This window comes from Electrona antarctica (assembly GCF_951216825.1).
Source record: "Electrona antarctica genome assembly, chromosome: 16".
Taxonomy (NCBI): domain Eukaryota; kingdom Metazoa; phylum Chordata; class Actinopteri; order Myctophiformes; family Myctophidae; genus Electrona; species Electrona antarctica.
The window spans coordinates 18,509,490-18,525,528 of NC_136797.1; the positions used below are offsets into that span (position 1 = coordinate 18,509,490).

General features: G+C 43.1%; 1 long non-coding RNA gene across 2 annotated transcripts in view; it reads left to right on the top strand.

The window, feature by feature from the left end:
- The first annotated feature begins 1,301 nt into the window (after positions 1 to 1,301).
- The window catches only part of LOC306939615, a 40,295-nt gene continuing 25,557 nt past the window's right edge, over positions 1,302 to 16,039 (top strand). Inside the window, exons 1-4 of one of the 2 annotated variants that reach the window (XR_013791892.1) lie at positions 1,302 to 1,347; positions 6,041 to 6,153; positions 9,477 to 9,611; positions 11,727 to 13,083. This is a non-coding gene — a long non-coding RNA (uncharacterized lncRNA). Of the gene's footprint in view, positions 1,348 to 6,040; positions 6,154 to 9,476; positions 9,612 to 11,726; positions 13,084 to 16,039 lie in introns of those variants that run through there. The other variant, XR_013791891.1, reaches the window with a different exon arrangement.

The window sequence follows — 16,039 nt, forward strand, 5'->3', positions numbered from 1 at the left end:
CGCAAAAGGACAGTTAACCCATTTTGGGCGGGAACCCCTTTTGGTGTTTTAAACATTGTTATAATTTAGCTATTGAAAAATAGCAGATCTACAAGCTCATAGCGCGCCACCGAGTGGCGCGCTACGAGCTTGTAGGTCTGCTATTTTTGAAAAATCGTGAAAATATGTATTTCAGGCCTAAATGGGTCAAATAATAAGGGACAATATCGGTGGCACCCAACTGTACATGACTGGCATATCCTGCATGACACTACACGACAACAGTACAGCCACCCGTACAACAAGGCGGCACAAGAGATGTTCTGTTCTGTCCCTGAGGACTTTTCTACAAGCGTGTAGCAGGCAGCATCATGGAAGCAGGACTGTGGATATGTGAGCCGGGACCTCACATGTGTGTGTGTGTGTGTGCGACCTCGTCTTGTTATCTCCACCCTGCTTCTTTCACTCCAACCATTTAGCCGTGTCTCCTTCCGTTTAACACTCTGCCTGTTCACATGCCAGGCTTCCCGTTTAACTTGTCTCCTAGCTTTCTTGCCCTTGTTGTCAAGGGGAAGTGCTCTGATTGGGTTTCACCAATCGATACATTGATCTGTCTTTGTGCCTGTGACCGGTGAACCAGGGAAGGCCTTGGGTACAGATGTGCCTGGCTGTCATTAGCATGCCCTCTGCTGACTTTACACTCCTTTCTCTCGGTCTCTCTGTGCCCATTTGTCTGCCTCCCTCTCTGGCTCTCCAGCCCCCTTTGCTCCAATCTGCTAAGGCTAAGAACACGATGCCTCCTGAGAAGAACCGAGTTCAATTGGATGATAACTTGGATGAAGACACGGTTTGATTTATTCATACTTTAACTTTCATCACTTTACTGTGATTTTTCACTTTTCCTTTTTACTTATATATTTTTTCTCATTTATTGTACGAATGTTTATGATTGGTTATGTTGTATTTTGTATGCAGGTATTGTAAACATTAATTATATTAATGTTTAACATAGAGCTGTTTGGTGTGGAAGTAGCCTACTACCAGTGTTGCCAGATTTTGCAAGAGAAACCACTTTAACCTTGAAAATAGTCTCTCTATAAACTCGGAACACATGGCGATGCAACGGGTTGTGAGCTTGTTGATCTGCTATTTAATAAGCAACCACACTTTAGAAACAAGCTCAAGAAACCTCAACCCACAACTACCAATATTTACAAGCAACTTTACAGAAAAAGAGGCCCAAAGTTGCTTATACTACGCAGACATGGCAACATTGCCTATTACAGACTGTGATGGGCGGGGCTGAGATAATTAACAAGCAGGCTTTTTCAATCCAAGCACCAGAGGAAGAGTAGGAGGCAAAACAAGGTAACACTGTCCATGCCATTAACTAAAATATAACTGTTAAAGAAATAACTTGCTCTTGTATGAATGTGTTGAACTTTCTTTGCTGAACTAAGACTTACTACTCTCACATTCATTGCGCATTGAGGGAAAAGGGCTCCATAGGTAGTTTATATAGATTATAGGTAGAGCTCAGCTAAGTGACAGATGAAAAACAAAAACCTCATTTATGCAGAATTCTTCCCAATTAAGGTTTCACAGCACACCCAGCATGGCTTTCAGCAAAAAGCTTGTTTGAGCAAATAATAGTCATGAATAAACAGCGGAAGAAGAAACACAGTCGAAAATTTGGTGTGTGTGTGTGTGTGTGTGTGTGTGTGTGTGTGTGTGTGTGTGTGTGTGTGTGTGTGTGTGTGTGTGTGTGTGTGTGTGTGTGTGTGTGTGTGTGTGTGTGTGTGTGTGTGTGTGTGTGTGTGTGTGTGTGTGTGTGTGTGTGTGTGTGTGTGTGTGTGTGTGTGTGTGTGTGTGTGTGTGTGTGTGTGTGTGAGTGAAGCATGTGCAGCAGGTATATTTGGTTGGACCATATACTGTAACCTAATTCTGATCAGTGTTTGGGTCTATTGTATTGCGCCTCTTGTGCAGATCCAAATAAAAGTGTGTGTGTGAGACGTGTCAAGAAAGATGCAGTAACATTTCACTCATTTGCAGCATTCATACCAAAAATCATATTTTATCATAAAGGAATGACCTTTGTCTCCAAACTTCTTCTCTCTCTCTCTCTCCTGTCACTCACTCTATATGTCCTTATTGTAGTGGGTCTACTACAGTATGTGCAGTATGTGTTCAGACGCCTCCTGTCTATCTGTGTGATTGACAGCATGTTATAACCCCAGTGTCCTCTGATCAGTCAAACAACCACTTCCTCCTGGTCCCGCTCTCTTCACCGTCCACTGATCTGTTCTGTCTGTCTGCTGCGGCATGCAAGCACACACACACACACACACACACACACACATACAGTATACACGCAGAAGGATCTTTCTCAGTCATGTCCTCTGGCATGGAGCGTGTGTGTGTGTGTGTGTGTGTGTGTGCCAGTCAGGAAGGGAAGGAGAGGAAGGATAAATCCACTGCATGCTGCATGTTGTAAATCATCCCAGCAGGGAGTAACTTCCAGGAAAGACACAGTGGTGAGATACAGTAAACTGCACACACATTTCTCTCTCAGAGTCCCCATATAGATGTGTGTGCTGTCTCTCTCTCTCTCTCTCTCTCTCTCTCTCTCTCTCTCTCTCTCTCTCTCTCTCTCTCTTCCCCACATCCTCCTCAGGGTGAGGGGGAGGAATGGTAACATTTCCGGTAGCTCTCTTAGCCATAATGTTAAGCAACACATCACAGCTGACATGCAACCACACACACACACACACACACACACACACACACACACACACACACACACACACACACACACACACACACACACACACACACACACACACACACACACACATATTCTTCGTTTCTTCCGAGAGGCAAAAAACAACTTCTTGGTATGACAAATCCCAATTTATTTCCCTATTTTTGACATTTTCAAAGAACATTTCTCCAAAACAGGCTTCATGTGGTTTAATGTGATATATTCAAACATAAATATTCATATTCATATCAAACAGTCTACGTTTCACAGTTGACTGTTGGCAAATGCATGTATGCATTATCCCTGCTTCTGACCAGAAGTAGGATAAAACATTTCCCCACAAGCGATACAAATAAATGAGACGATAAAAGGGAAATAACTATGGACGCCAATATCAAAAGCAGAGGCATACTGTAGATCCAACCCTCCCAGCGAATCGAACCCTGTGTGTACTGTACACACATAAACTGGAGAAATGAGAAACCGCAACTTAATGGCACTAGCGATGAGACTTGCGATATTGATGCGTTGCTCATAAAAACACAAGGTATGGAAATGCAATTTATTGTGATGTATAAAGTGAAATCGACATGGGACATTAATCTGAAATTATTATTATTATTCTTGTTTTTTTGTGCGTAAGCACTTTACATATGCAACCTTGAATCCACTGCACACATTTATAAAATGAGGGCCCTGGAGTTGTATCTCCCTCAGAGCAGACGGGAACCTGGAGAAGTCTAATGAATTGCTGGATGAATTGGCCGTCAGTCAGAAGCCTGTAACGCGGTTACGTTGCAGGGAATCAGTGGCAGACGGCACAGAGCTAATCTGTATTGATGGAGTAGAGAAGGATCACACATACACACAGGCACGCACACGTGCACACGCACAAGCGCGCGCACGCGCACACACACCAAATTTTCAACTGTTTCTTCTTTGCTGATTATTCATGACTATTTGCTCAGACGAGGCTTTTTGCTGAAAGCCATGCTGGGTGTGCTGTGGTCACACGGGATAAGTACAGTGTGCATGATTGATAGGTGCACTGTGCAGACTTCAAATAGGAGAAGGAAAAGATTTTAAAGCAATGATGATGTTGATATTATTATAATCAACATTTACTTTACCTGCCAAGTAGACAGACGGAGATCTATGACATCAGTACTATGATGTCAGAACCCATTGTTAGAGTGCTTGGAGGCCATAGTCGACAGTGGTGGAAGAAGTACCCAGATTTTGCAATACCACAGCATAACAATACTTTAGTTTAAAGTCACTCTGTGTAACTTTTCCAATTAAATGGAAGTTGGTGTACAGTATGCTTCAAAAATAATTACAGTGGAATAAAAGCTTCAATATTTGCCCCTGAGTATTGAAAATTGGACATAATTATGAAAGTGCACTTTATGCTTACGGTACTTGAGTGAACTTTGCATGCTAAAACTACGACGAAAAATGTTCGTTGACTACCTTTTTATACGCACGAAAACTAAATAAAAACTATAAGCTATGATGACCAGAACTAAGACTAAATAGACTTACACTTTGTCAACAAATAAAAACTAGATTAAAATGTTATAGGGACTAGTGGAGAAGATATCCAGTAGAACCAAAAGGCAAGTCATTTTAAGAAGGGTTACACTCGGGTGTTGCACTCTGGAAATAGATCTACTGCGACACGTTGTGAGCTTAGATCTGTTATTTCCAGAGCTTGTACATCCAATATTTTCAGGGTGCAATCAGGTGTAAAATCAGCCATTACCATCAAGGCCTGCTAAAATACGACAAAATCAACTGTAGATTTAGTTGACTAAAATCTTGTGATATTTAGTCGACTAAAACTAGACTAAAACAAAATTTGCTGTCAAAATCAACACTGACAGACACTTGGCAATGGGTGCACCGCAGTGGATTCAAACCGGTGGTAAGCATGCAGGCACTTTTACCTCTGCGTCACCCGAGCACCGAGCTCAACTCAACTTGTTAATGAGACTATGAAAACTACAGAGAGAAAGGCTTATTTTTGTAGGGGTAGTATTGCGAAATTGTGCCACTGCTGGGGGTACAAATAGTTTCCACTCTGTGGCTTCGAGTTTTTTTTTTAACCAAGGTAGATTAATGCGCTGTTTCAGCAGCCAGCCTATATTTATGCCGGGAGTGAAAACAGTGCAAACAGTGGTGACAGCCCCAGTGGTTGCATAACTTTAATATCATGTTTTCTCTGATGTGTCCCTTCTCTCTGTCGTGCTTTCTCCCATGCTCTTTGTTTCTCTTATCTCACTGGCTCACCCCCGCTCTGTCTCACTGTCTGTCTGTGTCTCTCTTTCATCTCTTTCTCATCTCCCACATCCGACATGCATGTTTTCTTCCTCTGCTTTCCCCACAGCGCGTGTCTCTCATCGCTAGCTCTGCCCAGTATTCCTGTCTGCTGTTCTCTGTCCCTGTTTCCTCGTAGAACTGCATAAAGTTAGAGTTAACCAGAAACTACTATGGTATATACCTCACCAGTTACATAAACATCACACCTGTGTGAAGTGAGTGGTGCAACTCCGTGTGGGGGTCCCCGGGGGGGGGGGGGGGGGGTTCCAGACCCAGGGTGCCGGCCCAATTCCGGCGAGCCGTCCCGCGTCCTAAACGGTTGAGAAATGAGAGTTACCGGGTGGGGGTCCCTCTACTGTACTGTCACTGTACTGGCACACCCGAAATCACCATATATACAGTTAATATGTGCGTGTGTGTTTGTGTGTGTGTGTGAGGTTGCGCACAGGTGGTGAAAAACAACCATGCTGTTTTCGTGCTCAACGCACCCACACACATAGCTCCGTAAGGGAGTGGTTGCACCACTCAAAAACACACACACACACACACACACACACACACACACACACACACACACACACACACACAGTCCATTCACTGTCAAGTCGCATGTTAGGCTTATGTGTGTTAGGCTTATGACTGTTGTGTAGGCCAATGGTCTGTAGTGAAAGAGAGTAGCCATGCACCATTCTCTGGTTGGATCAGATGTTTTTCCAGACATTGTTGTGAATATTTTTGCAGCATTTCTGTGCGGTAATGCTTTTCAATATCTCGGTTCAGCTGCAGCTACGGCACTTACAGCCGGCATCAGACACGGCTGTGAAAGGTTGTTTGTCAGTATTATCTCTGTGATTCATTTGTTGAAAAGTTTGGATTTTTCATTTGAATTTGGCTAGTTTCTTTCTTTGTTGATGTCCTGGAGTGAATGCGTCTTTATCTCCTTCTGAGATTCAGTTACTTGTTTCTTCTGTGCTGTAGGACTGATCATATAATTCAGTGATGAATCCTATAAGATGGGACCAAATCACAACAAACTGCCTTGAAGTGCCTTCCCTGGAAGAGAGCATGAGAAGTGAAGTTACGTTCTCAAGGTAATGTTCTAACTCTGTATGCTCTGATAGGCTATTTGTTTTTCAGGTAAGAAGTTGTATAACCCTATTGGGTCTCTCCATCCCATCACTGGCAAAGCTGGTCAGCAAGTCTGACTCTACGGCCCCTGATGGTGCGTTCAGTCCATAGTGTAATAAAAGGATAGAGACCGAACCGGAGCGCTGGGGCCGATTCATACTCTTATTTTACCGCTGTAGTGCCGAAATGATTTCGGCTTGTCAGAAATTTTCAGTAGCACCGAAGAGCCGACTTTAGGACGGTACCCGCCCCCCCCGAACCTCAAATGACGTCACATTGTAGGCAATAGGAGTATGAATAGCGCCTTAGCCCCCCCCCCGCTATTAATTTCAATAGAAGTTGCTCAGTGGCGTTTTTAAGCACCCGGAAGACTGCTGGAAGTATAATTATAACTCGAAGGCTCGAGCGAGCGGACCTCAAATTTGAGGTCCGGGCTTACGCACGTGACGTCATGAACGTCCGTCCACCTCCATGAAAGTGCTGCAATTCCACATTTTGCCAGTAGGTAGTTGCAGCTTCAACATTGGATAGCCTTACTGGGGGCTTGCTTCAGACGGGCAGATGAAACGATGCTTTGTACCTTCATGTCGCACAACGTTAGAGGACTATCTCTATCTGTAACATCCCATAGCTGGTAAAGTTGCTCCTGCAACATTCACATTTACAGTAGGTTGGTTGGTCGGTCTGTGGCAAACCCAAAAAACTCCTACACATTGTCAATACTCATCTTAGCTGATCAAGTCTCCGAGCTCCGAAAAGCTTTTTGTCAGGTGAAACCACCTGACTAATGAAAGCTCATGAAAACTAGATGACCTGTTCTAGCCCTAGTCATACTGATCTGATTGGCTCCTCTGGCCAATGGGACACCAAGCAATGGCAAAGCTGCCCTCTGGTCAATGAAAAGGGGAGAGGCAAATATCCCTGACAGCCACGCAGGCTGCAGACACAGAGCAACGCAGCAGAGAAGCATGCAGCTCACACTCACAGGGTGACTGGGAAGGAACTGAGCTCACCCCAACACGGCGCAGGGGGGGGTACACAACGGAGACGGCGTGCGCAAACAACGGCCGCGAGGCACGAGGTTGTGACACACAAACATACACGTTACTAAAATAATAATCATACTAATATGGGGGGGTGGGGAACACAACGGAGACAGCGCACGCAAACAACGGCCGCGAGGCGCGAGGTTGTGACACAAATATACACGTTACTAAAATAATAATCATACTAATATGGGGGGGGGGGGGAGAACACAACGGAGACGGCGCACTCAAACAACAGGCGTGAGGTTGTGACAAACAAAACACCACAAAAGGCTCTGGTCAGGCTCTGCCAGTGGGCCTAATGAGGCCAACTCCTTTCACCTGGGCCAGGCTCTGCCAGTGGGCCTAATGAGGCCAACTCCTTTCACCTGTGCAATTTCCAGCCTCTGCCTCAGCCAATTGAGGCTCAACCAATCAGGCTCTGCCAGTGGGCCCGAAAAGTGTACTTGGCAATCATGCCAAGTACACTTTTCAGTTTGCAGTCTTCACGCACAGGCACATACACAGATCTCCATGTGGGACACCGGCTGACAGTTAAAACGGGTGCTATGACAATGTAGCCTATATCATTAGGTTCCCAAGTTGCATCGTTCCCAAGTAGGCCGGTGGCCGACTGCGACGTGCACGACAGGTCTAGTCATACTAATATGGGGGGAGAACACAACGGAGACAGCTCTTCTTGTGATCATTTCCTGTTTTGTTTTTGTTTTTGCAAATAAGTGTGTATGATTTATCCTTACACATACCTTTGTTTCACAATCAACATCAGTCTTCTAATGGCAGCATTAAAAGCACGTAAAACGGACAAATAAATAAATGGATAGCTTTATTGTGAAAAAGCTTTTATGTATGTACTGTATGCCATTGGATCTATCTAAGTGCAAAGGGATTTATTTATTATACATCTTTAAACAGAGAATTTACAGGAATGCAGCTGAAGCACTGCCTTGCCTACACAGCTGTGGGGAAAAAAACCTGTTAATTCAAGCTATATCTACCTGGACTTATACGTAACACATTTGGTTAGTAAATTATTGCACATTTTGTGTATATTATCAGCCAGTCTTAAGGCCTATTCATAGTCTGGATTTTCGGTGATGAGGTGACCACCGCTCCAGCTGACCACCGGAGCTGAAATAACATTGAGCGGTGGTGAGTAAAAACAGAGAGAAGGGCTGGAGCGGTGGCAGTGGTTTGCTCTTTACCGCGGCTCGTTACGTCATGTTGTAGTTCGGTGGTCACCTAACCACCGTAAATCTATGTACAGTTGGAGGCCATCGATATTGTCCTTTTCTTTTTGCTGAGGTTTGCGTGATCTGCGCAAAAGGACAGTTAACCCATTTTGGGCGGGAACCCCTTTTGGTGTTTTAAACATTATGTTATAATTTAGCTATTGAAAAATAGCAGATCTACAAGCTCATAGCGCGCCACCGAGTGGCGCGCTACGAGCTTTGTAGGTCTGCTATTTTTTTTTAAATCGTGAAAATATTTATTTCAGAAAACTGGAGGATTTAGAAGGATTTTTTAAAATGTTGAGGTCAGGCCTAAATGGGTCAAATGATAAGGGACAATATCGGTGGCACCCAACTGTATGAGCCTTTAGGCTCCTCAGTGGTCAACAGTGACCATGCTGTAGCATCCAGGCAGAGTGCATGGACATAAGTTATCCCATCCACCCTCTATTTACTCCTCTTCGGGCTGTTAACATAATGAGGTGTATTCCCGTATTGCATGTATACATTAAGAGGTGGTCACCACTGGCAGATTTATGGAAGCATAATAATGATAGTCAGAATGTCAAAATGTTTTGAGTGGCTTTATTGTCACTCACTTGAGCAATATAATGTTGGTGACGTTCCATGCTCTGCAGATGGTTAAGAACACGGAGAACAAGAACAATATAACCACAAGATAACAGTACTGGATATAAAAAAATACAGGTTTTAAGGGAAGTAAAAAATATAGGCAAGTAAAACAATATAATAGCAGCACTGGGGTTTGAGAAAAGACAAGTAAAGGTATAACCGTTTTAGCTCCATAGTGTATTGAAAATGAAGTGGGGGATAATTTAGCTGCCTGATATAAAATATGCTGTAAAAAGTATTTATTATAGTGCAAGTACTGTACGATATGTGCAGGGGGGTGGGGTGGTTGTCACCCAAAACGGCAGGAGAATAAAGACCATTGTATGCTCTGTTTTGAGCAAAAGGGGAATTTAATGCTGCTTTCCTGATTTGCAGTAGAAGTTGCCGTTGGGTGTAAGAGCAGCCATCCGGGCACCAGGAGCTTCCCAGTTTGATCCCTGGCCCCCCGTGGCTCTGTGTTGAAGTGTCCTTGAGCAAGACACTGAACCCTTAACAGCTCCCAGAGAGCAGGTGAGTGTAATGCACATTGTGAAGTGCTTTAATCCATTTTGGCCTGACGTCGAAATTTTAAAAATGTCTTCTAAATCCTGACAGTTTTCAGAAAAACCCATGTTTTTATGTCAGTGGTGCTCAACCTTTTTCATGTCAAGGACCCCCAGAATTATCTGTATTTGGCCGCCGACCCCCATCTGCAAATATGTTTTTCCAGGGAAACCCCCCCCCCCCCCCCCCCCCCGGAAGCAAAGATTTGAGTTAAAAACGTTCGCTCTGAAAGAATATATATATTCAAAGATTTGTGCCGCATTTTCACGATTTTTCAAAAATAGCTGACCTACAAGCTCGTAGCGTGGCACTCGGTGCCGCGCTATGAGCTTGTAGATCTGCTATTTTTGAGTGGTGTAAACCACTCCAACAACTGGCTTTGTTAGTTTACGTGTCCACGTGTCCACGTGTTTGTTCGTACCAAAAAAGTGAGCATGGTTGCTATGGTCACTCAGTTCACACGGGTGTGATTTCATTACGTCAGACATTACGTCAGACCACAGCTGATCAGGCTATATAATACCTTACACCACTCAGTTCACACGGGTGTGATTTTTCAATAGCTAAAGTATAACATAATGCTTGAAACACCAAAAGGGGTTTCCGTTTTGAATGGGTTAAAGCACCATAGGAATTCTGATGGAATCTGGTCTGTTTCTATCAGAATTCTTCTCTCTTTCTCTCTTAATCCCCTCTCTTTTGCTTTCCCTCTCACTTACTACTTTATTTTTACTTTTATCTATCTGTCTCAGTTTAATTCAATCCAACCACCCAGCCATGCCCGGGGAAATAAAAAGCTGATCTCTGTGGAGAGAAGAGTGATTCCACACAGTCACCTTCTCTCTGTCCGTGTGTAAACCCTTCACCGTGCTTCCCTCCCGACCCAGCAGAAGCTGCCAGATCCCTAGTGCTGCTGGGTAATGTGGGCTTTCAACCAAGTAAAATATGGTTGTGCCCACCTTAAAACTTTGATTTGTCCTCCTCCTCTGATCCCTATATTCACATTGTTAGTTTATAGTGTCTATAATTTGGGATTTTAGACCCACCTTTGCTCCTCCCTATCAATCATAATTATAGGTAGTAACTTCCCATTCAGTGTTACTGATAATATTATCACGTATACGAGGACCCATATTCTGTGGACCTAGCAAAACATCTCTGTGGATCAGTTTGTGAATTTCTGCAGCGATCACATCACCGTTTTCTATTTTGGTGTAACCGATTCAATTAACCCTATTCACAAAAGACATTTTGACAAGTAAATGCAGCTGAAGATGAATCATTAAGTTAAATGTACAGTAGCTGTCCATGGCATGCTGGCACACAGTACCACCTAAATGAAAAACCACCACAATGAATGAGTCATTACAGGAAGCTGTGTTTACCCGTCAACATGGCTGCTGTGAAAAGGGTCTGTTGTGGGCAATGCATTTCCTAATGGTCAGTATGCATCTGGGACCGGTATTTCTTAATGAGCTCTTGGATGTGCCAAAGAATGACAGTTTTTTGACACTCGAAAGCATACATTTTGAGAAGAAGAATCTTTCATTATGTAACGGTGTTACCCGAGGATCATTATCGTGTAGTATACAGTATAGGGTTATGACGCCTCGATTTTATGGCTGGCAGGTCTGAAGTATAGGCGGACGAGTTACTTGGGAATTCCGCATACAGTTTGCGAGGTGGGCGAGTGTGTCTTCTGTGCTACGTGATTCCACTCACCCAACACAGGTTGGTCGTTTGTATTGAAAAGTTTCTTCCACCCTGTCACCTGCTCCAATATTTGATGTAATCTAAAAAGAATAATTACCCTAGTGTCCAGCTTACTGACAGCTGAGACCCAATCTAGGACTGCACTCAAACTCCCTACGACTATGTGCCTCTGCGTGCTTGTATGTGATATTGGGAGCAATATCACAGAAATGAATATGATCTTTCTCTAAAACCTTTTGGGGCATTTACTAATTAATCTCTATTGTAGCTGACTTGATCACAGATACCTGAGACACTTTGGAGGAAGACATTGTGTATGTGTGTGGCTATAATTAACTTAGGCTTTTCTGGCATCTTTGTCTTTTCCAGCCATTAGCAGATAAAGAGATGAATCTGGGCTCACCGGAGAAAGCCCTTCCGTCTTTATCAGCCTACTGAGGAGAAGCGAACCTTAATTGGTGGTGCCTGACACTATAATGCACACTCCCTGGAGGTGTGTGCGTGTGCGTGTGCACGTGTGCGCGTGCGTGCGTGGCTCAATGCCTGCCTGTGTGAAATAGAAAATGCTTTTCTATATTGATTATTTCTCAGTATTAACTCTGGACCTGTGTTGGTAGGGTGTTTATAGCTGTCTGTTCTGTGTATGGGAGCAGCAGTGTTGAGAATGCTGCGTCCACTTCTTGGTATTGACTGTGTGATTGACTGGCACACTGCTACGGTATTCTGTGTGCACGTTTCTACGAATCCACTTTGACAAAGTTAAACTAGCTAAACTCAGGCAATCAGCCTGAGGGAAGTGGACTGAGAGTGTTGTGGGCTTGTTGCATTGCTTCTAGGCGTGGATAATGCTCTGCTACCCTCCTATCCCCAAGGAAAGAGATTTACACAGACCCTCAGGGAAATAATGATGGCCCTTTACTGGACCCCATTTCATAAGGAGATACATCTCTATATATCCTCTCACTGTATTACATTCTCAGTATAAATCTCTTTTATACACCCCTCCACCCCCCTGAGGCATTCTATATAGCTTCTCATCTCCCCTCCTCCTTCTCTGGCACTCTCGTCCTCTCATTTACTTTGCTTCTTTTGAAACAACATTCAAGTGATTTCTAATGCATGGTTATCTTCAGATTCATCCTTAGATCTTTCTCAGCCATGGGCAGGGGACTAGTGGGGAGGGGACTAGCAGTGTTTATCCACCCTTCTGGGGACAGATATCCCTCTTCCTCCCAACAAAGGACTGTATAATTCTGGAGGTTCCATTGCACCTGATAGGTATTATTTAAAGATGAGTTGCCTTGGGTTATCATCATTATTGAGGCGAGAGGTAGCAGATCTCTTACATGAAATCCCTTATTCCTGTTGCCCTTACTGTTGACTTTGAAGTTTGAACTACCTTTCTTGTAGGCTCATTATTGTGTTTATGCTATATTGTTTTAGGCAGTCCCCTACAGTTATATTTCTTGCCTGTTGTTTTCACAGGATTAGCCTATATGCTGATATCCAATAACATTTTCATTTTTTATGGGCTCATTATTTTTGCTATTTTCAACTGTTTATATAAATTGTAGCCTACTATTGTATTTAAGTTGATGTTTAATGTTTGGTTTACTGTTAGTATGATAGGCCTATGGAATGTTGAGACTGTGGAGATTCCCACTTACATAATTGTTTTGGTATCTCTATTAAACTTATTTTTGAGGGGCGCTGGCCCCTCCCAACATCTGGCATTTGAAATGATGTGTACTTTTTGTTGTTTGTCTAGAGCAGGGGTTCTCAACCCATGGGTCGCGACCCCTCAGGGGGTCGCTAAATAATTTTGGGGGATCCCCCCCAAAAAAACCAAAAAACAAACGGAAATGAAGAGTTTACATATAGTACACATAGTACATGCATACACCTTCCCTAATGATTATATCTGGTTTCAGTATTTATTTATGGTGTATTGTCTCTATTATTAAGGTTATTGTAGCAGTCAATTTATATTGGGGGTCGGGAGGGGGCGGACGGGGGTCCCGAGACCCGAGGCCAAAAACGTTGAGAACCCCTGGTTTAGAGCACTTTAAACAAACATGTTCAGACGCCCCTCACTTCACACAAGTGTAATTTCTTGAGGGGTGCTAGCCCCTCCTATATTCAGCTATAGTGTAGATTTTTGTCCTAACACAAACATTAAATGCCACTGACAATGAATGGAGAATTTATGTCATGTGTGTCTGAGCAAATCGGCTATTTTTGTCCTACACAAAGAATAAATTCCCATTGACAATGAATGGATGATGTACGATGATAAGTTTGCCCCTCACTTCACACGGGTGTGATTTGTTTTTACCTTACCTGTGATTGGTCAGGTTACATCGATTGGCTGCCCTGCACATGTGTACAAGTGTATATGTAACTGCAGTCAAGCGTTTGTTATTCAACCCTGATTAATTTGTATTGATTTGTAGTGACCCTTCCCTCTAAGGAGACAAGGGATCCAAATCATGCCAGGGAATTGCTCCCCACAACATACCAGAGAGCTAACAGACTTCTCAATAATAGGTGTCATGTATTCTTTTTGAGTGGTGTAACCTAACCACTCCATTAAGGAGCTTTGTGTGTCCGTCCCTGGCTTGGCTGGCAGGCTGTGTCCGTCCCTGGCTGGGTCTGTCCGAGCACGGTTTTCACAAACAAGTGTCACTGTTTGCAAACAGCCTAACACACACACATATTAACTTTATGATTCCGGGTGTGACAGTACAGTACAGTGTCAGTACAGTACAGTACAGTACAGTACAGTAGAGGGACCCCCTGCGGTCCCCCACACAGTAACTCTGTCATTTCTCAACCGTGTTGGACGCAGAGCAGCTCGCCAGAACCGGCTCGGCCCCCTGGGCACGTTCCTGTGGGTCTGGAACCTCCGGGGACCCCCACACGGAGTTGCACCACTCACTTCACACGGGTTTTTTACCTTTATTTAATCAGGGAAGACCATTGTGGGCATGCTCTCTTTTGCAAGTACGCCCTGAGTACAATATTATCAAACGTACAAAAATATTCAGGCCTGTGGCATTGTCTTGGTGTATGGCTGCAATGCAACACGTACTTGCCCACTGCCACTTGTGGAGAATAGGTTGACGGATGATTCGGCTGCTCACAACATGGCTGTTTTCCACATCTCTGCAAATGTTTTTTGCAGAGATGTTTTGCAGACATTCATTTGTATAATTAGGGTTTTACAGTATGACTACAGAAACAAGCTTTCACACACCTAGAAATAAGGCGTATGAACAGGTGCGTAGATACGCCCACACACTGAGTATCTGCTCGGTACATGAGTTTTACTTTAATTAAGGCATTATGACTGCAACCATACTATGTGCAGTATAACATCCCTCTCTACACATATGTATCTAGCTCAGAGGTCGCGCTATGATTTTAAACTGATGATTCAAATGTGTCATTCTGGACAGTCCATGCATCACTTTGCCACTCGATTTTCCACTCACTTTGTGCATGCACATACCCTCTATTATGCAGTGGTGGTAAAAGTACTTAAATGTTTTACTTAAGTAAAAGTATCAATACTGCAATGTAGAAAATGTAGTAAAAGTCCAGAATTAAAAATTGACTTGAGTGACAGTACAAAAGTATTGGCATCAAAATGTACTTAAAGTACCAAAAGTAAATGTCTCATTTCAAGTTTTCAAATGTATAAAAATCTTTTGAAAATAGCAGATCTATAAGTTCACAATGTATTGCAGATCGGCTATTTTCAAATGGCCGAAATGTATAATGGCTGAAGTGGTTACGGTATGATTTGTAATAGGCTATAATCAAAATCTACAAAGTAACAAAAAAAAGTTTTCAAATAAAGGTAGTGGAGTAAAAGTACATTATTTGCCTCTGAGATGTAGTGGAATAGAAGTAAAATTATTCGCAAATGGACATCCTTAAAGGACCACTTTTCAACATTCATCATAAAATCATTCATTCATAAAATTGGTCCTCACTAATGTTCATGATAAAACACCACAATTTTTTCCTACTCAGTCTGTGTCTCATAGGAGGGCTTTGGGCAGTTCGGACACCCGTCCACCAGTGACATCATCATTAGGCAGATTTGTTTTAAAATATATTTAGATTATTATTATCGTGAGAACGATGGCTTCAACTTTTGCATTGCAACTTTTCAGGAAAAGAAAGCCTGCCGTTTCTATTAGCTTGGATTCACCATCGATGATGTCACTGGTGGACGGGTTTCTGAACTGCCCACAGCCCTCCTATGAGACACAGACTGAGTAGGAAAAAATGGTGGTATTTTATCATGAACATTAGTTAGGACCAATTATAGGAAGAGAAGTTGAAAAGTGGTGAAGTGGTCCTTTAAGTATAGTAATTGTTACTTTACACCACTGGACATATGTACAATATATAAATTCTGGTAAAATGTATTACAAGACAACTTGCCATTGCATCATTGATCATTCTAGTAGTTACTGATGTTATTGCTAGGATTGAAGCACATATTTCTCTTTGGTCACTGTTGAAACAGTTGAGCAGTCTTGTGATTGAAGATCCTGCGGCATCCGTGCTCCAATAACCCTCTTTCATAGTCACTTATTGTAGATATTTTCCTCTTGCCATGCATCTTGTTCCTCAATCAAGGTCAAATGGGCCTGCTCAGCATTTTTATA